This window comes from Rhinolophus ferrumequinum, chromosome 17 (genome assembly GCF_004115265.2).
Source record: "Rhinolophus ferrumequinum isolate MPI-CBG mRhiFer1 chromosome 17, mRhiFer1_v1.p, whole genome shotgun sequence".
NCBI lineage: Eukaryota > Metazoa > Chordata > Mammalia > Chiroptera > Rhinolophidae > Rhinolophus > Rhinolophus ferrumequinum.
Genome location: NC_046300.1, coordinates 56,081,609 through 56,104,721, shown reverse-complemented (window position 1 = coordinate 56,104,721; position 23,113 = coordinate 56,081,609). Strand labels below are relative to the sequence as shown.

Sequence of the window (23,113 nt, the reverse complement as noted above, 5' to 3'; positions counted from 1 at the left end):
TACTGTCAAGCAGAATTCTAGAAAAATAGATGTCTGCTCCTTTAAACATTAAAATCACAATGATTTACATTATTGGGAGGTAAAGATTCATCCATTCAACAAGTATTCCAAGTGCTCACTCCATGGGGAAGGCAGGGGTAGTGCCTGAGGGAGTGGGTAGAGACAAGCTCTCTCCCTGACGGGGTTTACATTTCTGAGGTGGAACTATAAAGCAAATTCTAAAGCAACTAAGAAGTCCACAAGGTAACTTAGAAGGAGCCACAAAAGGAATGAACCTTTAAGCAGAGACGCTGATGGGGAGAATAAGCCAGGTGCAGAGCCTCCCAGGCACAGGGAACAAAAGGAAAAGGCAGATGAGACACTGAACCTGAAGCAGCAGCCTGTGTACTGAGGTATCTGGAGGAAGAGACTGGCAGCTGAAGACCCAGTCAGGGAGGCCAGCTGTAGCCAGACCTCAAGAGCCAGTGATACACACAGGCTTTGGCGCTTCCTACGTAACGAATGAAGGCTACACTGCCGTTTTCCCCTTTGTAGTGGATCAACAGCACTACTATCAGTATTATTTCTTCCATTATTTTATTTTAATTTTGAAAACACCCAGAGATGATGCCCTGGAAGATGGCTAGCTCACCAACAACCACCACAGGCTACGGTACGTTCAGAGTTTTGAGGTCTTTTGTTTATCAAAGAGTTTTCAGTACTATGCTCTCTCCCTTCCCCGCTTGTAATTTGTCACTAACTGACTGATGAGGAAAATCGTTGTTACTAGTAAGTAAAAAGTAAGAAGTAATGGTGTAAAATCCAGTCCTACACCCCAAAATGAACTGATGTGACTGATCATCCTTATGCTGTGAACTCCTCATCACACAACTCATCACACAACAAAAAAAGGAGGGAGCGGGGGAGGGTCAGGGAGAGGGAGAGAAGTAGGGGCTGAACATGTCACAACTCTGACCTTCAGAAAATCACCAACACTCTATTCTTCCAGATGAAATTTGTCGGGACTAATTGTCTGGTGTGTTTGGGTCAAAATTTCTTTCAAAGTCACCCTAGAAAATAAAAAGCCACACAAAGTACAAACCCCAAATGACATAGATACAAACCTTCTATATTCAAATCTTCCTAAAAACATGCAGAACTGATACAGTAAAGAGGACTCTCACCATCATATTTTGTACATACGGCTGTATTTATAGATATAATGTAGGTAGCCCCATCTTTATTTTTCTCTATAAATATGTACACTGGCAATTTGTCAACCTGATCATGGAGAATTAAAAGCAATTGGTAAAAGTAAAAAAAGACCACATTCTCCATTGCTCTGTCATTTGAGTATGTACACAATATCCAACTACCCAGGGGAAGAAAGGGCATTGCTAATAACTTTAAAACCTAAGATTTCAGGGGCCGGCCCCGTGGCTCAGGCGGTTAGAGCTCCATGCTCCTAACTCCAAAGGCTGCTGGTTCGATTCCCACATGGGCCAGTGGGCTCTCAACCACAAGGTTGCCGGTTTCGACTCCCGCAAGGGATTTGCAACTAGCGACGGCAACTGGACCTGGAGCTGAGCTGCGCCCTCCACAACTAAGACTGAAAAGCACGACTTTAAGCTGAATGGCACCCTCCACAACTAAGATTGAAAGGACAACAACTTGACTTGGAAAAAAGTCCTGGAAGTACACACTGTTCCCCAATAAAGTCCTGTTCCCCTTCCCCAATAAAATCTTTAAAAAAAAACAAACCTGAGATTTCATTACTAACAGATAATTCAAGGCCTTTTATGTAGTAGAAATTGGTATACATGAATCTGTATGGATATGATATTCACCGAAAGAAATCAAGAAGCTGAAACCGTACACAGGGAAACTTGAATGCAGTTCAAGGTCAAAGGATGTCACTTTGCAAAGCACCCTTGGATGGCTGATGGCAGCAGGGACAGAGCATGCAGGGGGTGTCTGCATTGAGTCTGCCGCGTGGCGCTCACACGGAGGCTGGTAAACAACCTGTGCTTCACTTTCCAAATGCATTTCTGTTCATCTCAGGTCACAACTAAAATGAGTTGAACAGTTTAATTCATCACCTTTTGGGCAGTGATCCACAATAAAAAACTCACATCCAAAGGACAATTTGGCTCAACTAATGGGCTTTTCTCAAAGGAAGCGCACAATGAAAACCATATGGAAGCCAAAAGGACTATGTATTCATTTTACAGTTCAATGTTGAGTCCCAATCTAGAAAAGACACCTTAGAACTAAATACATGATCATTTAAAAATCACTGAATTAAAAGAGAACAGTGTTAAAGGACTAGTCAATCTTGTAAAGCAATGTAATATTTTAAAGCTTAAACATTAATTCTTTAGTAAACTAGAATTTTATAACATGAAATAGCACCTCTGTCTTCATTCCCAAGGAAAAAACAACCACTAGGAAAAAACGTTTATGTCAGAAGGCTCCCATTTGTTATTTTTAAAAAATAATGCTTTTTTGCACAGATAAATGTTTACTGCAATTTATACAAGTTTTGGGTAATGTCTTAAGTGTCACATTAAATAACAAAAAGCTCCAAGGCAGAACGTTTGGTTTTGGTTATACCACTCCGGGGTTTCAGCAGCAGCAGTACTGAGATTGTGGGCGACGTAATTCATTGACATGGGGGACGCCCCTGGGCATTGTGTGATGTGGGGCAGCATCCCGGGCCTCTCTCTGCCCACTTAGGGGCCAGCAGCAACATTTCTCCCTGTTGTGACAAGCAAGAAATCCTCCAGACACTGCCAAGTGCCCAGGGGAGGGGACACACAAAATCACCTTCAGTTGAGAACCACTGCCACGACATAGTTGCCACCTTTACATAAACATATCAAATTTGAAGAGACATCACTTTTTCAACCTCATCTCCAACATTTTTGTAATTTTGAAAATGAACCTAAAACTTCTAAAATGAAAAAAAACGAAAGTTGAAAAAAAAAAATGACACTGGCAGTGCCTCAATCTTCTCAGAGTCATATCATCAGAGGGCTATAAAAGCTTTAGTTTTATGGAGACTCCCAAAGAAGGTCCTGTAATTTCAAAGCTACTAAACATCAGCAATTTACTCGAGGAAATACCGGTCCCATCCATAAAAGATAAATAAACCCCCTCCTCATGCAGTCTGACAATTGCTATTATTTTTCTTTCAGTAAATTCATGTAATTTAATCTTCCCAATAGAAAGTAGGGAATAAAAAAATGAACAGGGAGGCAAAATAACAAATTTGATTTGATAATGTGATTGGGTTTCATTCCACATCCACTTGAGACCAGAAAGCATCACATTCTGTGTGGTTAAAACACATCTGAGCTACCTCAGTGTTTCGTGGGATCTCGAGGTGGGGCTCCCTTATCCGGCAGGGGGAGACTCGACATGCTGTGCTATCCTACTGTCCAAGTTTCTCAGGCAAGTCCCCAGGCCGAAAGAAGGCGAGAGAACCATGAGGAGCAATGGAAGCAGCTGCGTGTGGGGAACCAGAGGGAGCTCAATGGGCCATGCAACCCTACTTTGTCCTCCCCATGACAAATGAAGTGATCGTGTGTCAGTCACTTAACCTCTCTCCTCATATTCCTTATAGCAGAAGAAGGATGGTGGATAATCCATCATCTGGCTAATTTATCTTCCTCCACAACTTCACGGATACTCTCCTTCAGATTCAGATAAGTAGCCGGAAAAAAAAAAAACAAACAACAAAAAAAACCAAGTTACAGCTTCCTGACAACCCCTTTCGTACCCCATGCCCCCCACACCCCACCCTCTTTGAATACAAGTCTACTTCACTTTGAGAGGGGAAAACATCCAATGTCACCAAACAATTATGAAATCTTTACAGAGGAATCTTATCTCTAGTTTCTACTAAACATTAAAATCGTTACAAGAAGAAGATAATCTGATTTATAAACCATAGAAATTACACAACTTTAAAAAAGCCTTCAATTTTACAAAGCAAGAAAATCCTACAGTAAGCTTTTCAACCTTATAGACAAACCACACCAAATACAGCCCCAGGATTATTTTGTCTCGGTCATGCTTAAAAGGAATCATTTTGCAGACTCAGAAGAATAGCAGCAAACCACCAGCAAGTTCCCAAATGAAATCATGCACTTCTCAGAACCCAGCCAGCACAGCCACATAAATGGGATAGAGGGCTTCTGGCGACACTCATGGCCAAGTTCATCCTGTTTCAACAGTACAGGATATAACCATTCTCAAAACAGCCAAGTGGGAGACCTGTCCAGCTGGCAAGCGGACTTCATATAGGCCTCTCCCCATAGGGAGCTAACAACAGCACACCAGCTAATGACATTCCAACCGACAGTTGAGAGCTCTGCCTTACAATGTGTAGCAAGTCTTGAAAAGATGACTGCAAGCAAAGACCTGTTGTCTGGGACCTAAAGATGTACCGTGAGACCAACCCCATTTCCTGTCAGCGAGGCTTTTAGTTCCTGGGGAAGCCCTCAGCATTTAGAACAGAATACATCCGAAAGAAAAAAAACCCTGCGTGCTTTGGAAGCTAATGTGTCTACCGATGGAAAAGATCAAGTGAACCAAACAAAAAATAGAAACAGAATTCTGAAATGGAATTTGGTTGCTTAACTGTGGAGTTTCCTGTCGTCAAAAATAGAAGCCAGACATTTGACAGTCATCTGCACTCATGCAGTTGCCTGTAATGAGTGATGGTGAATTGTGTTGAAATAAAGACAAGAAATGCCGTGTCACCTGTATGTGCTAAACTATGAATAAAGAAAAAGCGTTTACAGATTTTGCCTTATTCGTCTAGACTTTCCGCCGACCCCCAAACCTCATAACACCATGAGCACTGCTAGGATTTGAGGGAGAAAAAAAGCAATGGGATGATCCTCTAACTAACCGTTGTCCACTATGAACACTGAACACCAAATGCACTACGATTTGAAATGTGAAATATCATGACAAACTGGAATTTATAATGGCATTATACCAATGGGGCTACCAACCACTCAATCCACTCTTTCTCCAAGTCTCGGTTTAAGCATCCTTAAAATGGCCTGCCATGATCCTATAGACCAGCACTTCTCAAACCTCCATGTGTCTGCAAATCACCTGAAATCTTGTTAACATGCAGGCTGGGTTCTGATCCAACAGTTCAGGGGGGGCTGTGACGTTGTGTACTTCTAACAAGCTTCCAGGTGGGGCGGTACCCCTGGTCAGAGGGTCAAGCCGAGAGCACCCAGGAGCTGACTGCTACGGAAACACTGTAGCTTCCGAGACAACAACCTTCTTCCTTCTCGATCAAAGATCCGTGAATTCTTTGGAGAAGCAACATACTCAACCCAAAGGATGATTCATGCTGGAGACAAGCCAGCCCCGTGAATCCAGTCCTCTCTGCTCCAGCTTTGGCAAATGATTTGTAACAAGAAGTCTGCTGGACTTCCTGTGATGAAAAAGTAGTTTTCCTGGCTTCCTCAGCTCCTGCTTTGGTCTCTACCATGTGAGGCTGGGCTACAGAAAGCCGAGGGAGCCATCTTGTAACCACAAGGTGACACGGATGACAGTGAAAGGGCACCACACAAAGGAGACAGTGGAAAAAAAAAAAAAAAAGGGCAAGAGCTGGGGGGTCAGCAAGCTATGATCCACAGGCCAAATGAAGATTACAATCTGTTTGTAAATAATGTTCTATTGGAGCCAAGCCACATCCATTTGTTCACTGACTATTTATGGTTGTTTTTATGCTACAGCGGCAAAAATGAGTAGCTTCAGCAGAGACCATATGGCTCTTAAAGCCTAAAATATTTACTAGCTGGCCCTTTGCAGAACTTTGCTGACCACTGGCCAAGATCATTAAATCACCTATCCATATGCTTTATTCCTTCTTCCATTTCACCTTTGTAGCACTTCCAGCATAAGGGATTACTTCTTCAATAGTTGTCTTCCCCGTCAAATAGTAAACGCCTTAGCTACCTTGTACAGCACTAGGCACATGGGAGATGGCCAATAAGTTGAACAAATTGTAATTAAGCACATACCTTTTAATCAAGATGTTTTTGAAACATCCATTTCCTTCTTTGGCTCTCCAATAGAAGGCATTTAGAATATACTAAAAATGACAGTTCCTAATATAGCCGCCTATTAATAACAATAACCTGCCTTTGAGCCTCCACAAACTCCATTTCCTTCCCCTTAGACCACTGCCAGGCAGGACAGAATGACGTTTCCAAATCTGGAATTGCCATATCCAGAAGCGGTAGACCCTGAGCCCTGGAAGTCCAGGTCAGAATTTGCATGACCAGTAGACCCCTGGCAAACAGCAGGAGGGATGGTCCATGTTCGAGTCAACTGAAGTCCAGAGAGAACACACAATGGCCGGCAATCTTTGGTGAGCCCAAGAGGAAACAAATTTTGAATGAAGAAAGAAAAGGAAAAAGAAGCAGGTGATCCAAGGATAATAAAAGCCCCAAGTTCCTGCAGCATAAGAGCTACTGCAGGATATCTTAAAGAGACATTTACAGTTTTTATAAAATAGTCTTGCCGCAAAGCAGTATGATGGAAATGGATGCTTAACTAGTTATTTCAAAGATGAATAGCTCTCTTGATAAAATTAGCAGTTGATACATTCCTTCTATTATATTTTAAAGCATAATGGCACAATGATAAAATAATAAATATGGGCTGTGGAGTCAGAGCCTGGATGGAGCTCCTGCTTAGGGACCTGGGAACATCACTTTACCTTTCCGAGCCTCGGTTTTCTAATCCATAAAATAGGTATAATACTAATACCTTTCCTATGTATGTGTGAGATGAATACTTACTGGATGATAAAAACAAAAAAAAATATTGTTGCTATTTTCATTTTTAAAGCAAAAATGTAGAAAGTCATTCAAATACATTACCTAAAATCCTTGATCCTTTTAAAAATTCACTGCTTTTCCCCTCAAACTATTGTGACATCAAACCCTTTGTTTTCTGTACTGCAAACACCCATCCCATATTGTTTACCTGTAGCTGATCATTAATAATCTATTGCAGGCTATGTCTGAATATTCCTCCTCAAGGAAATATGAATAACAAACAGAGAGATTTAATATGAGGCCTCTTGTTTTCAGGAAAAAACCAGACGACTTCACTCAGCAAGTAAAGAAATACCCGGGAATAGCAAATATCATGCATGTTTAAATCCACTCTTAGCACTATTCTAAAGCCATTATTTGTCATTACACAGCGCAGGGCCCCTACCTATACACATGCAAAACAGAGCTTAGTTTCCTGATGTTTGGGGCAAAGACACACAACTAGTTAAAGGGCTCAGATTTATAAAGAAGACTGAGCTGATATGTCATGTCAGCACTAATTAACTTGATAAATTTTAGTCAGTTCCTATTAAGCTGTAGGCACTGGGAAAACAACGGGGTTCAAAGGGTTCAATTCTAATGGAAGAATGTAACAATGGCTAGTGGGATTGCTTTTCAGAAAAGGATTAAAGGAAGTGGGGAGAAAGCAAGAGAGCGGCTCAGAAGTACTATTTTTAAAGGGCTTATTGGGCTTCTCCATGGGAAGGTGAAGTTTGAACACACATCAGAATGGAGTGAAGGAGCAAGATATATGCCTTGAGGGTGGGTAATGGAGGTACAGAGCAAAGCATGTTCCAGACAGGAAACAGTAAGCGCAAGGCCCTGAGCCTGTTCCACAGGAGGAACTTCCTTGGGTCCCACAACAATCTCTCTCTCTCTCTCTCTCTCTCTCTCTCTCTCTCTCTCTCATGTGCACGCATGCTTTCAGTCTCGCTCCAGCTCTCTCTCTCTCTCACTCACACACATACACACTCACTCACTCATTCACTACGGGAGTATGTGCCCCTTGGTGCCCTGTTGTTCCCTCCTTGTGAATCCCTCTACTGTCGCCAACTTTCCCATCCAGCTCCCACTCCTGACCACGTACCCACGTAAAGCACAAAACCTGTGTGCCCAGCATTTTAGCACAAACATTCATGAAATGTTTGCTGAATCATGAAGCAAATTTTCTAGATGAATACGCAGGGGAGTGATCCAGGAGAGGTATGTTTTCCAACACTATTGGTACATTAAATTTTAGCCCCGAGTAAGTCCAATAAGGTGATAACAGGACTGTGGCTGAGGGGAAGGGGAACGTTGCTGAGGAAAAGCATCCTCACGGCAGCTCCGGTGTACTTGGAAGTAAGTATGTGGCTCACCAGCTGCCCATCCTTGCACAAGTTTCAGCAAACTGAAATATGCTGTCTGATTGAGTAGAATTTGCATTTTAGAAAAAGTTTCCTTTATACTAAATCTAGATTCATGTTTGAAACAATTACAAACAGGTCTAAATGCTTCATTTATGTTAAACACACAAAGGCTATAGAATCTCAAGTGACACATAAGGATGTGAAGGCATGGTTTAATTAAGCTAAATATGCACGCGTGTTGCTTTTTGTTTTCTATAAAGACTTTATGGAAGGAAACCAATTTTCTGACCTATGACTACAGAATCCAGTAACATCCCTCAGCAAGGGGTATTACATTCCAATGTGCCATTTTCCATTTCAGATCTGCTTCTACTGTCCTCCATTAACACCTTACGAACCTTCTCGTTCCTCCATCATTTTATTTTTATCCAGGTTTATATTTACCAGTATCCTGATGGTTAAATGAAAATCACATTAGAAAATGAAACTTTCCTGAAGCCAAATGAGTAGACTGCCCAATCCTTTTTCCCTTAGCTGTTCTCAACAAGGTGTTAACTGGAAGGAAAGGAGGGGGCGAGTGAAGATAGAAGAGGGGACAGAGGAGAAAGGAGGGGGGAAAGGAAATCAACTCTTAATTATTTTATTAGAACAACACCCTCTCAGTTTGCTGCAACATAAAGTTACCTACTTTAGCACCACAAAGCCAAAATTTGTGGTGCTTGTTGAAAGACGTTTGTTTGTTTGTAAGTTTACAATTGAACAGGAGAGACCAAAAGAAAACATCAGAATTCCCCAAATCTAAGATAGCATCCATTCAAAATTTACCTTTATTAAATTATATCATTGCAATTTTTAAAGTATTACGAATTCTTTAACGAACAGCATACCAATGTTTAAAAAATGCACTTATTTCAAAAATATAAAAATGTCCATCTTATTTTTTTAGTGTTATCAACTATAGTCATTTTGTTTTACATTAGATCCTTAGACCTTATTTAACTTATAGCTGAAAGTTTGTACCCTTTATCCATCTCTCACTATTTCTATCTTAAAATGTCTTCTTTGTCTTAGTATGTCTAACTTAAAATGGAGATGTACTTCTATCAAAACACTCAGCAAACACCTATTAAAATGGCCAAAATGGAAACACTGATAACAACAAAAGCTGACAAGGACATGGAGTGACAGGAACCCTCACACATTGTTGGTGGAGATGCAAAGCGGTACAGCCTCTTTGGAAGACAGTTGGGCGGTTTCTTACACAACTAAACATACTCTTACCGCAAGATCCAGCAATCATTCTCACTGATACTTGACCCAAAGGACTTGAAAACTCATGTCCACATAAAAACCTGTATAGCTACTTTATTCATGATTGACAAAACCTGGACATAACCAAGATGTCCTTCAGCAGGTCAATAGATAAATAAATGGTGATACATTCAGACAATGGAATAACATTCAGCACTAAAAAGATACTATCAAGCCAAGACAAGACATGGAGGAACCTTAAATGCATGGTACTAAATGCAAAGAAGTCAATCTGAAAAGCCCATATACTATACAAGTCCAACATATATGACATTCTGGAAAAGGCAAAACTACCGAGATAGTAAAAAAGAGCAGTGGTTGCCAGGGCTTGGGGGAAAGGAGGGATGACTAGGAAAAGCACGGAGGATTTAAGGCAGTGAAACTACTCTGTAGGACACTATAATGGTGAATATACGTCATCATAAATCTGTCCAAATCCACAGTATGTAGAGCACTGAGCGCGAACCCTGATGGGCTTGGGATGATGATGACATCATCATCCTTTATAACAGGAACCACCTGGTGGGGTTGCTGATCCTGAGGGAGGCTATGCCCGTGTGGGAATAGGAGGTATTTGAAAAATGTATGTACCTTCCTCTCAATTTTGCTGTGAACCCAAAATTTCTCTAAAGATAATATTTTTTAAAAAATTTTAAAAAACTCAGCAAAACTTCATCTGTGTACAATGGCATTCGCACATGTGGGAGGAGCTTGCAAATGAGGAAGGATAGCAATGATTTCTGGACATGTCATCCCAGAGGCACAGAGTTGGAAAAACTTTGGAAAGCGCATTTGACAAGTGAGGATGGGTTTGTTCCAGAACTGAGCTGTGGCGACAAGTACGGGCATGCATTAGCTCCTTACCAAGAAAAACCTCTCCTCATGTGGGGACGCCCTCCTCCCTCTCCCACACTACAGCTCATCACACTTCTGAGATTACCTCTGCAGCGGGACCAGTCGGGTTTCACACTTACAACACTTCCTGTTATGGGCGAGAATCAAAAGAATTCTCTAACTGGTGCCTGGGATCCCAGCACCACCATGTGATAATTTCTTCTTCTTCTTCTCATGGGTAACTAACAGAATTAACAGCCAGTGGCTATTGGTGACTGCTCTTAAGGCAGGCCGAGAGAAGAAAGATTTCTGTGCCCCCGTCCTAAGGACAGGCTGAAGAGCTGAAGAGGCATGAGTGAAGGAAAGCATGGGTAGCAAATTTTAATCCAATTTCTGAAACATTTTTGTTTTCAAAATGCTGCTTTCTCATACTAGGTGGATAGTGTTCAAAGATAAAGTAAAACGGATTACAAAATGTAAAGAGTTGATTTGAGCAAAAGTTTATTACATTGGGGCAGCACCAAAGCAGACGTGGGTAGAACAATCCACTAACAGAAGGTAGGGAGAGACTTTCATGGAGAAAAGGTGGAAGCAAAGTAAGGAAACTACTGATTGGCTATGGCTTATGGCCTAGTTGGCTGTTTGCGATGGGTTGACCTTAGGATTTGATTTCATAACCTTGAAGCATTTACAGGCTTAGATTTTGGTTTGGTACATAGGCTGCCACTGGAGTCTAATGGTCTCCTTGTTTAATTAATTATAACAGTATATTAGTGGATAAGTAGATCCATCAACAAATGAATCTTGGTATTGTCTGGCTTTTTATTTGCTTTCTCTCTGTTGCAGCATAAACACAGAGTAACCACTTAACCATTCTCTAGTTGTCCTGCTATCCCTGTCACATCCTTACTTTGGAAAAGCCCCAAACACTCCCCTATTTGACCATGGACCACCAACCACATCTGCATGTCCAACCCTCCACGCAGCACCTGGAAGGAAGCAACGGACAAGCGATTATCTGATGGCTGGATGCCACATAAAAACAACACTCCCATTGCAGTTCCAAAGCTGTGCTTGCCAAGGACAGTACCGGTCTACTGGAGTTCAGGTCTCTGCCTTCACATGCAGGGATCACAGGAATTACAAGCACCAATGCTCTGACCTCTTGGGAGCGTTTCCACCACTGGGAACCAAGTTGAAAACTGACTCACCCACAGCAGTGTGGGAGCAGAGTGCAGAGATTTCCCAGCCCCACAATCACAACCACTGGACGCTCCTCAAGAAGCCATTAACAGCATTTACAGAGGGATAATAGGACATTTACAGAACCAGGCTTCCCCCAGGAAGTGAGGTAGACTTTTTGACTCACAGTGTAAAAGAAATCAATGAGGATCAGTTGGCCAGCTATACAAAACGTACGTTAAACAAAAAGGAAAAAGAGGTAGAGAGACATGGTTTAAATCACTGCCATATTCAGTGAACGGCAAGGGCATTTCCCACCCCCGGTCCTCCACTCCATCCGTGGTGTCTAATTCAAATACAGCCCTTTTCAAAACCTTAAAAGGTTATAGGAAACTATTCCAGGCACCTTTCTTGTCTGTGTGATTTCTGAGCTTACAGCTGAAACAAACAGACAACACTGATAGATTTACCAAATGCAAGTGGCATTTACATACTATTTCCTATACTCACCGTTATTTGTACAGGAGACGTTATGCTCATTTTTAGATAAAGCTCGGAGAGATTAATTGCCATGCCTCTCTCTCTAGTCAGTGTGTCCCATAACCAGAAAACGATGAAGCTGAGTATCAAATCCAGGTCTGGAAACCAATGGCTTCACCAGACTACCATGTCGCATCTGAGGGTGATTAAAAATAAATAAAGATATGTATCTCCCCAGGTAATAATTGATTTCTTTCTCATTTATGGCCTGATGAGTCCAAATGTATCTGTGTCCTTATGACATAAAAATAGCTGTTTCTTTCTGAGTTGGGAGTACCTCACTTTCACACAGATATCAAAATTTCTGCTCATAAACCTAACACCACATCTAGAAACCATCAATCCATCCCAGGCTCAATGCAAGGACGTTTTGTTTAGCATCTTTCTTGGATCATTTTTCCGCCAGGCTGCGTTTCACCCCACTTCCTCCTCTGTTGTCATTTAAGAGTTCTATCAACTGCTTCCCACTTTAAACTTCTATTTTACTGATCTCTAAGCTGCATGGTGTCTTTGTTGCAGGATGTGGCCACATCCTTTTATCAGTGCCTGTTTGGGTTATTGACTCAATGTGAAAAGAAACCTTCACTGAATGTTCCTTGTTAGCCAGACCCGGAACCGAGATTTTGAGAGGTGTTTGCTGAGCTCTCAGGAGCCTACAGATACTGAGACATCACAAGAAAGCTTGTATAAGAAAGGCGTGTCACCAAACTTCATACATGGCTCACACCAAGACAGGGTGTCATTTTAGCAAGATGCAAAGAACCTGCAAGACGAAGATGAGTTAGACGCAGAGCAACTGCCAGGCAACTTGGCATGTTCATCGCTTAAACACTCCATTTCATTCTAAGGTACCAAAACGATAATAGACTTTATTCTAATTGGATTGTCTGCAATGAGCCAATTTAAGTGCTAAATGCTGCGAATTATTCAGCCTGACATAGCAATGCACTGATGTGAGCCGCTGTAGGGCAGAAGGTTTGTGGAAAGTGTGGGTTCCTGAGGCATAATGAGGAGCTAGGAGTCTAGGCTGGAAGACCTGCACCACACAGATTCACACTGACTCAACAGCTGCCAAAAAGCACCGGCTGCCACCTTGACCAAAATGCATCTGCCATCAGCCAGCCAGTACTGATACTCAGGCATTCCAGCCCCCACATCACTGGTACAAAGATATGTCAAAGGCTTAATAGGAGGACAGCTCAGAACACAAGGAAAAATTATCCACAAGAATGGACATCATTCATCATTATTTTGGTTCCATTATTTTGACATTTTCAGAATGTAAGTTTTAAACTTATAAAGGCACTGTTAGAGACTAGACTTTCATATATAGTGATGAAAAGCTTGAGATCTGGAGTGGAAATGGATTTACCACATTTGACCAAAGTTAACTGACCCCAACGCAAGTTATTTAATATTCCTATACCTCAGTTTCTTCATTTTAAAACAGGCATGATAATAGTGCCTATATGTCACATGACTATTACTAGACTTGAGTATGTGTGTGTGGGGGGTGGATTTTGGACATATGTGAAGCCCAGTACAAGTTGGTAACTAAAAATACATAATGACTACAATGTATATAGATAAACATAATAACTACAATACCGTGTTTCCCCGAAAATAAGGCCTCCCCACACCCTCAGCTCTAATGCGTTTTTGGAGCAAAAATTAATATAAGACCTGGTCTCATATTATAGTAAAAAAAGACCAGGCTTATATTAGAGCTTACATTAGAGCTGATGGTGCGGCTAGGTCTTATTTTCGGGGAAACACGGTATATATACTTTTAACTTTTCTTCCAAAACAGGAATAATTCAACAGGCATCTATGGGAATTCCATATGTAACCCAAATTATCACTGCCTCATATTAGAGTACATATAAAAAGGTGCCTGATTTGAAAGTTGAGATTTTATTCGCAGCACTGTTCTGCCATGGCTTCACTTCAATCACTTGTAAAAAACAGAGGGGGTCAAAATAGACAGTCTCTTGGGTGCCATCTAGCACTAAAATCAGGATTTTCAAAATTAATTTAGAACTATGATAATTTTGTTACTAAAATAATTTTCAACACTGCTCTATTTCTAAATCAAACTGTATTTTCATTAGACCTTATAGTTCTCTGTATAAAGTCAAAAATGGCTAGAATGCTATGATAACCTCAGTTTACAAATGCCAACAAAGAAAAACATAGAGCCAACTTTTAATGGCTTACAAAGAGAATGTTTCTTCAGCTTCCTGGCTAAAAGGTAAATTAAAATTCCCCCATGTCAAATACAGCTTACTCCCTTTGGGCTGGGGGATTAAAGTGCCATAATATTCATGTCTGACTTAACAGTGCTCTGTATATATTGTATTCAACAGTTGAATAGTTTACCTGACGACTTTTAACTCATATGTCCAGGCACATTAATTCACAAATGAGCTGTAATTGTTTCTGCTGTTCAGCTAGGAGTTACAAATGCAACCCAAGCTGTCTACTGTCAGTGTCACTATTTGGGATTTCCTGTATTATTTGGGGCAAGTATTTGACTTTAAATCAAGTAATAATATGATGCTTTGTACTCTAATAATACCCAGTAAAATTTAGTGCTCTTGTTGAAAACTTAATTTCAATTAACACCGAATATCTGAAAAATAATCAGACACAAACACTTCCTGAACTTAGGGGGAAGGGGGGCGGGGCATGGAAAGACAGGAACATACAAGTTCCTTCAATAAGGGCCTCACTCAGCAAAGCCTCAAACTACAACTTCTGAAGAAGGATTCACAAACCTGATCGCACTGATCTCCAGAAACAGGCTAAGGAATAATAAGATGATGACAAATAAGATATGTTCCACGGCTCTATTTGCTGAACAACGCCTTCCTCCAACTTGAAGCCTTCACTTGCTATAAAGCAGTAAAGAAACATGAATACTTCCACATTACTCAGGATTTCGGCGCAACACCGCACCTCCCCACCCCCCACCTCACCACTGCACCCCCCAACCCACCATACTCAAGCCAACAGGAGGGAAGTGAGAGGTGTCCTGGAATATTGAGAAACACAGAACAGGCAAAGTGGCTGAGAAAGATTGCCTTGCTTAGAACATGCTGGAGGGAAAAGAAATGCAGGATTACTAATAGAGACATTTATCTGAAAATGATTTTTAAAATTAGGGCACTTAAAATATTATTTTGTAAGTTAAATAGATTCTCACTTTAAAAGAGTCAAAAATACAGTAAGTTTGGTGAAACAAAATACATCCCTTATAAAACCCGTATGTTCCCTGCCCATTTTCTCCTCCTCTTCAAAGGAGAGGTTATGATTTATTAGGTTTTTTTGTGTATCCTTCCAGTTCTCTTTCTATATAACTGACTTATATACTAGCTAATCAAACGTTCTCTTTAGGGTCAACCTTTTACTTCCTTAGTAATAAGCTAGGAAGAAAATTGAGCTAATGAAACTAGGCAGATATGTCACTCTAAAAAGGAAAACCTAATGTCACTTCAGAACAGTATCTTCATTCATAAAGACAAAGACTGTTCTGACTTATGTATGAAGAAAACTTTCAGATGCTTAAACCTGGAACAGGAAAACCAGGGGATGGGCAAACACCCTCTCCCACACCGCTGTCTTCATAGCATGAAAGAAACGTAAGACAGTGATGACGACCAGATGGCAGGGAGCTGCCAAATGCGGTGGAGAGTCCCCAGCACATTTCTTAAAATTGAGCAGGAGGCAGAAAGCTAAAGTCCCCAGAGGGCATTGATTTGACTTAAAGTAAAAGGCCTGTCTCCAAGAACATCAGTGAACTTTACATCTTATGCCAAGAGCCAGCATGGAATCACAGAGAAATATTACGTCAAGTAAAATTACTGCTTTTCAACATAGGAAAAGTGGGTCAAGGAAGTCAAAGAGACAGAGGAGACCAGGAGAATCTTTATCTTCATCTGATTTCTGATCATGATGTCAATTACAGGACCATCTGCCAGAATTCTGTTCCACTCAAGACAGGAACTGAAGGCAAGCTTCCATGAGAAGAAAAGCAACTCCATTTGGACGGGGAAATAAACCAGAGTTTTATTCACAGTGATCCCACTGTGAAATACAATCAATTAGGCTGAAAAACAGGTGGGGGGTAGTTTTCCTTTTGTTATAGCAGGGACACAAAAGAAAAACTCCTTAGAAAATCTGTACTAATCTCTGAGAGCTGAGTTCTTCCTCAGACCATGCCTCTCGGTTTACATGGCTTTTGAAAAAATCAGACATTCCCACTGGTGAGTAGAAAGCAGCAAAAGAACTAAACGCTGGGGATATTCCCTCAGAGGTTCCTAATATAATGGAGGCCACTCCACTTGAGATGAAACGAACAGGATAACAATGATCCAGCCAAGGATGCTGAGTTATTGAGGAAAGTGCCATAAACAGAAATAAAAAGGCCCAGACAACTGGATAGCTCTTCTTGAGGATCACAAAAGACTATAAAAAGGCAAAAGAAACCCACATAGACTCTTCCCGGGCCGGGGATCACCAAGGAGAAGCCCACGTTCAGTTTGAGCCCGAAGATCGTGAGCCCAAGTGGAGACCAGCCGGACGAGTTCAAATCCTGCGTCTCCCAGGCTCTCGGACCTCAAGGCCCAGCTTCGGGAGCTGAATAAAACAGTAGCCAAGGAAATTGAGGTTGGTGGCGATCGGAAAGCTATGATGATCTTTGTTCCTGTTCCTCAACTGAAACCTTTCCAGAAAATCCAAGGCCAGCTGGTACGCGACTTGGAGAAAAAGTTCAGTGGGACGCACGTTGTCTTTAGCGCTCAGAGGAGAATTCTGCCGAAGCCAACTCGAGAAAGCCATACAAAAAATCAGCAAAAGCGTCCCAGGAGCCGCACTCTGACAGCCGTGCACGATGCGATCCTGGAGGATTTGGTTTTCCCAAGTGAGACTGTGAGCAAGAGAACGTGAGTAGAACTGGACGGCAGCCGGCTCACAAAGGCCCACGTGGACCAAGCCCCGCGGAACAACGTGGAACACAAGGTTGAAACTTTTTCTGGTGTCTGTAAGAAGCTCACGGGCAAGGATGTTAATTCTGAATTCCCAGAGTTTCAGTTGTTAAATAAATAAATGAATTAAAAAGACCCAATAAAATATCATTCACACAAAAAAGGAAAAGAAATCCACATGGAAATACAAAACCTAGAAACTTCTTAGCAGCTACTCAAGCCCCACATCACAAAACCACGTAGCAATCCACCTCATCAGTGTACCTGTACGAGGGGAAAAGGAGTCCGGTTGCCTGGGATCGCACCCGCCACTTCTCCTTGCCCAGTGCTCTTACATGGTGAACATTTTGCCCAAGTGTCCATTACAGCCCTGCACGTGTAAAAGTTCATCCTATGTTCCGCATGAGAAAAACCAGTGAGGAGAAGAGACATTGGGGAAAACAAGAAATATTCTTAACTGATGTAAAAATAAATAAATAAATAAATAAATAAATAAATAAATAAATAAATAAAACCTAACCATCAAGTCATGACTTGCTTCAAATCCATGCAGTTCTGTCTCCCCAATAAACCCAAACACCCTTATCAAACCACTCTTGAAATAATTCTAGGCTCTGCATAATTTAAATGCTTTAGAAGAAACCCCTAACCGCACAGAGAATAAAGAAATGCCAGCCTTCCAATCCTAGCTCCCAATTGACAAGAATAAGGGGAATTAAATATCAAAACTATGTAGATTATTCAAGTATATCAAACAAAAAGCCAAAAGATCAAAACAACAGCCATGAAAGTTTTGGGAAAGACTGCCAGTCTTCTGTGCACAAGAATCAATCATAATGACAAATTCCAATGGATTTTTTTCCTTGCTTTTTGTGGGGTTTTTTGGTACATTAAAGGGTAATTGCGTCACGCTTAAGTGAAGTTTTGCAGTTTGAGTTCAGTAAGCAAAGCCTAATTCTAAATGATGCTGCAACACTATGGAATGCAAATCCACAAACAACTTTTAAATTTAAAATAGAACCAGGAAAACACACTCTCTATTATGTGAATTTCTATCTTTTCAGTGGAATATGGCTCACCCCACTGAAGAAAAGTGTTACTATTTTGGTTTGGTTTTAGCAGTGCTAAGGGGCCATAACTACATTTAAATGGAATTATTTATAAAGGAGTTATTTCTAAAGCTGACTCTATATTATTGCATATTTTCTAAGAATATCAAAGAATGTTATTAGAAGCAAATCCTGTGAGGTTCCAAAAAACTCAAAAAAGTAGTAAGTTGGAAGATAAGATCCTGACTGCTTGCTCCTTATGCCACTCACAGAATGGAAAGATTTGATTATGTTAGGAGGACATCAAAGGATGCACACTGACAATTTAAATACAGGAAATTGAGGGCGGAAATCATCCTGGTGAAAAATTTACAGATTTACCAGCAAAGAAAGAAATGCTAATGGAAACAACTTTAACGTTATACTTCAGAGACAGTAAAACATAAAGAAATTATAAAACTTAATTTTGGTGGAGCTCTCGATAAACAGGTACATACTGCTTAGCAATGAAACCAAGTAAGAGCTGTTCAAAAGCAGTAATTCTGAAGAAATAACATGGGGGGAAAAAGAAATTAATTTATATCAAGAAATATTGTATTTCATTACAAAGTGATGAAATTGAAAACAACCTAATGCTTCAAAATAAGGGAATAATTATACAAACCACGACATAGCAGTACAGTATATAATGATATTTAAGCTAGTAATATACACACACATGCACATCCCTATTAAAAATAAACCTGTAGACAGTGTTAACAGAGAGGAATGTATTTAAGTATATTTATTTGAACAGCAAGAAAAATGCAATTAAATATATTTATATAGTAAATGCAGAATGCAAAATCTAAAGGATGCCCCAATGAACTAATGATCTAAATGTTCAGTAAAAATGAGGCACAAAGCCAAAGTCATGGAATTAGTATTTAATATGCACACACTTTCATCCCTCTGTCAACATCAATTAATTGCACTGCTGTGTGTCACGTGCTAAGCTAGACGCTTGGGATCCAGTAGAGAGAAATAAGACGCAGGTACAGACCTCATTGAGTTCCCAATGCCTCTGCTCCCAACTTTTTGTCTTTAAACAAAAAGTTTATTAAATATTGGAAGTGTAGAAAGACTTTCAAAGAAGGAAGCAAAGTTGCCATGGAAAACACAGAGAAATCTAACCTAGTGTGAAGATGGTTTGGGGGGCAGGGGGGTCCTGCTTTCCTGAAGATGTTATGAGAAACTTGAAGAGTAGATATTTTCCAGGCAGAGGAAGGCAACAGGAGCAGAGGGAAGAGCACGTGCTGGGCTGGAGAAGGCACAGGAAAGGTAAGGAAGAAGTTATCTGTGGCTGGAACACAGAGCCAGAGCCCAGGGGAGGAGGACCTAGTGAGTTACTCAATCACCTGGGTGGAGGGGGCTGGGAGAGTGTCCTCAAGATCCAGCAAAGACTCAGGCCTTTCTCCTGAAGGCAAGGAAAGCCACTGAAGGTTTTAAGCAAAGCAGTGACTCAACAGGGTTTGCTCACGTTTTTTTGGCTGCACTGCAGGGAGACTGGAGCCAATGAGGGAACAACTACACAAGTACAAGCAAGATTTTAGGTTGTTAAAAGGCCAAAAGAAATGCAAGGAGTGATCTCAGGGGGTGCTTCACAGGCATCAAGTCTGCTCCAAGTGCTGCGAGAAACAACCTCATGGTAAACTTTTAAACAGTTAACAAAATGCAGTGACCACTGCTAGAAAAGTCAGGAAAATTCAATTTTTAAAACAGAAACAGATTTGAATAGGCAAATTCCAGGAGGGGGAAATCTAATAGTTAAAGATATAAAATGATATATATTAACCTCACTAGAAACAAGAGAAGGCAAAATTAAAAGAGTTAAATTATTGGCAAGCTCATGTGAATCCATATACAAACAATGGTGGTATAGAATTGTACAGTCATTCTAGCAAGTGAAAGAGATGATTTGGGTGAAATTCATTAATAAACAAATTAACTATTTTGCACAGTTCACCAAAAATTCAAGAAACCCATTTTTATATAGATGGATACATACCCATATACACACATCTTTGTATATAAAGGTGCTTAAGGCAACAGGTCATAGACAAGCAAGGTGTCCCTGCTTGAGAATAAACGGAATGGGATCAATGGATTCTACATAGCTATTGAAAGCAATTAACAAGATGTACATAAAACAATGTAGATAGATTTTCAAAGATGGCATTAATTAAAAATGCATAATAACAGAATGAGATCTATAGCATAAAAACCTTCAGATGAATTAAAACCATTACTACTGAGGATCTTTGGAAAAAAAGAATGAATCAGAGCACAGAAAAATAAAGATAAAACAATCCACGAGAGGCCTCTTCAAGGATGATAATATACCAGGGAGTATATGATACTCTCTGATCCCTATGCCCCAATTTTGATAATAAAGTTTCTAAACGATTTTGAAACAAACTTTAATCTTTATCAGTGATGAAAACCTCACTTGATATTTTATCATATACGAATATCATGGCAGCAAAATTAGCAATTATATTTTTCCAAAAAATCTTATCAATTGTAGCTGGTTTTTAAAAAATAATTTCGCTACCTTTCACATGGAAACTGCACAGTCCTAAAGATTAAACCCTGAATTGACAGAGATTCATATTAGTTAGCTGGAAAGGGTACACTTAGCTGAGAGAACAGCTTCTTTATCTCCAAGAAATACTTATGCAACTTGTACCATTTGCTTGACCTCTTGTAACAGGAAGTCTGGGATTCTTGGTAACTGATCTCTGCATTTTCGACTCAAGAGCTGCCACTGAGCATGTGGGCCCCAGTGTGCTCAAAAAAGCATCACAATATTGGCCAAGGAAAGAAGCCAAAAATAGCCTTGCTATTAAAAGTACCTGGTTACCAAAAAGGGTGGGGAAACCCATTTCATTTCTACTCTTTGGAAAAGCCTTTTTTAGTCATTCTGAGAAAAATAAGGCATTAGTTAGTGAAAGGGCAAGAAAATGAAAGGAACACCAGGAAATTTCACTTGGAATAGGCAGGGCCATGCTTCAGACCCCTCCAGCACATCAGCTTCCATGGAATGTCCAACAAATTCAGGAACTTGAGACCCTTATGTGTAAGCATACATAGCCTGAGAAGTGATTTAAGTCTGCCATCACAGCAACATAACTAATGCTCGTTCTTTGAACTTCAGTATTATTCACTTTTATGTAGATTCATGGTAACTTCTGCCACATCAACAGATTCTCATTATGTCTGCTTAAGCACATAAAATCAAATTAATTCATGTTTGCTTTCTTCGTATCTGCCCTTAATTCCTGCAGAAAAGAAACAAAGAAGCAGAAGGTTCCAGGTTTTATTACTGTGCTGAGTCACTAAATTATGCAGTATTGAACTGTTGATCCTAAATTACTCAAAACTTGAACCAAAATGAACATGTATACCTGGGGCCAAATGCAGCTGATGACCTCCATAAATATATCCATATGAAGTGGAAATCTAGCTATATGGGTATAGATATAGATTTCCATTTCTAAATATTTTCTAAAATACTGATTTTAAATGTTGGTTGAAACCTGTATCTTGGTTCTGGCTTAAAATTTACAAAGGAAACAGGTTTTTCAAGCTTTACCACAACTGAGAAAGAGGTTCCTCTGACTGTCCGATTTCAGATAAAATCAGAGCAACTCAGGATTTTCCTGCATGGAAAGTGATCATCTGTGTCCTCTTAATTACAGAAACTTTTATCTGCGCTTTGCTTACCGTTCTACCTGGTGTTGCAATAACCTTCCAAACCGGAAATATAAATTCCTAGAATAAAACATTTCTTCTGTACTTCCCTTCAGCACAGGGTGTTGCTCATAAAAGGACCTTCCATAAATACTCTCATTCAAAGATGACAAACAAATTTCATCTTCATATGACTGATGGAGGCAGCTGGCAGAGCAGTGGTGAAAACAAGCAAGAGGGCACATCTGCGCTCAGCAAGGAAGACTGATCGATTAGTGATGTCTTCCATGAGCAGGGAGAAGGATGAAGTACCTGTGATCTAGAATTAAGGCGTTCTAATTGTCCGGTTTTTAAAATAATTTACATTTGAGAGTCACCCTTAAGCTTTTGGTAGTAACACTACAAACAAGGCATATTGTAAAACAAATATTTACGATGAAACACCATTAATTTGAAAAAGAAAAAGGAGGGAAACTGTGAAGGAGGGAGGACTGGTAGCTCCCTGTAACAAACTGTTATCCCAAAAAACAACTGCTTAAGAAAATGCTTTATAATTTCAAACTTTGAATGTTTTAGGTTGTCCAAATCAGAAGTGCAATGATTTCATTTAATGGTTCAATTAATTCCATTTTCTATTAAGGAAGAAAAATAGACCTTTCCCATAGAGAAAACCGGGCATTTTTCTAAATGTTTTAGCTGGGAGCAATAGTAGTCAGATACAATTTTTAAAACATAACTCAAATATGTTAGATTTCTACAATATAAATACAATCCCACAGTTTTTAAATCCCAGGTTTTAAAATGTTTTCTGCAAATACAACTTCACTTTCTCCATGGCCAAAGAGAATCTGTCCAACTTTAATGATTACACATGTATCTCTGGAGCTAAATGAAAAATCTGAAAATAAGGCTAAATATATCCATGGCTGTCTAAAATTAAACACATTAATGAAAAAAATTAATATTTACATAATTCTTTCTGAAGAGCATATTTTCTCCAAAGCACAAAGGACCTTCTTCCTGGAAACACCATGAGTGTTAAAATATTAAATATGCTTCATTTCTTCCAGACAAGAAGTATTTGGAAAGTCAAAGGTACAGAGATAAAGAGTGAAGAAACTTTGGCCTTTGCTTGAATTTTTATTGATTTAGTTGAAAGACTTCTAATATTACCACTGTTTATTCCACCCTGAAAATCAACAATTTTGGGCAAATATCTGAACCTGCTTGGTTTGATTTCAGAAACTCTCTCTTGAATGTATAGATCTTTCATTCAC

The 23,113-nt window shown here is 40.0% G+C and overlaps 1 protein-coding gene and 1 pseudogene across 3 annotated transcripts in view; one reads left to right on the top strand and one right to left on the bottom strand.

The window, feature by feature from the left end:
* PTPRG (protein tyrosine phosphatase receptor type G) overlaps positions 1 to 23,113 on the bottom strand; it is a 685,327-nt gene that overhangs the window by 345,233 nt on the left and 316,981 nt on the right. The window lies entirely within an intron of this gene.
* On the top strand, positions 11,315 to 17,176 carry LOC117037087 (40S ribosomal protein S7-like; annotated as a pseudogene).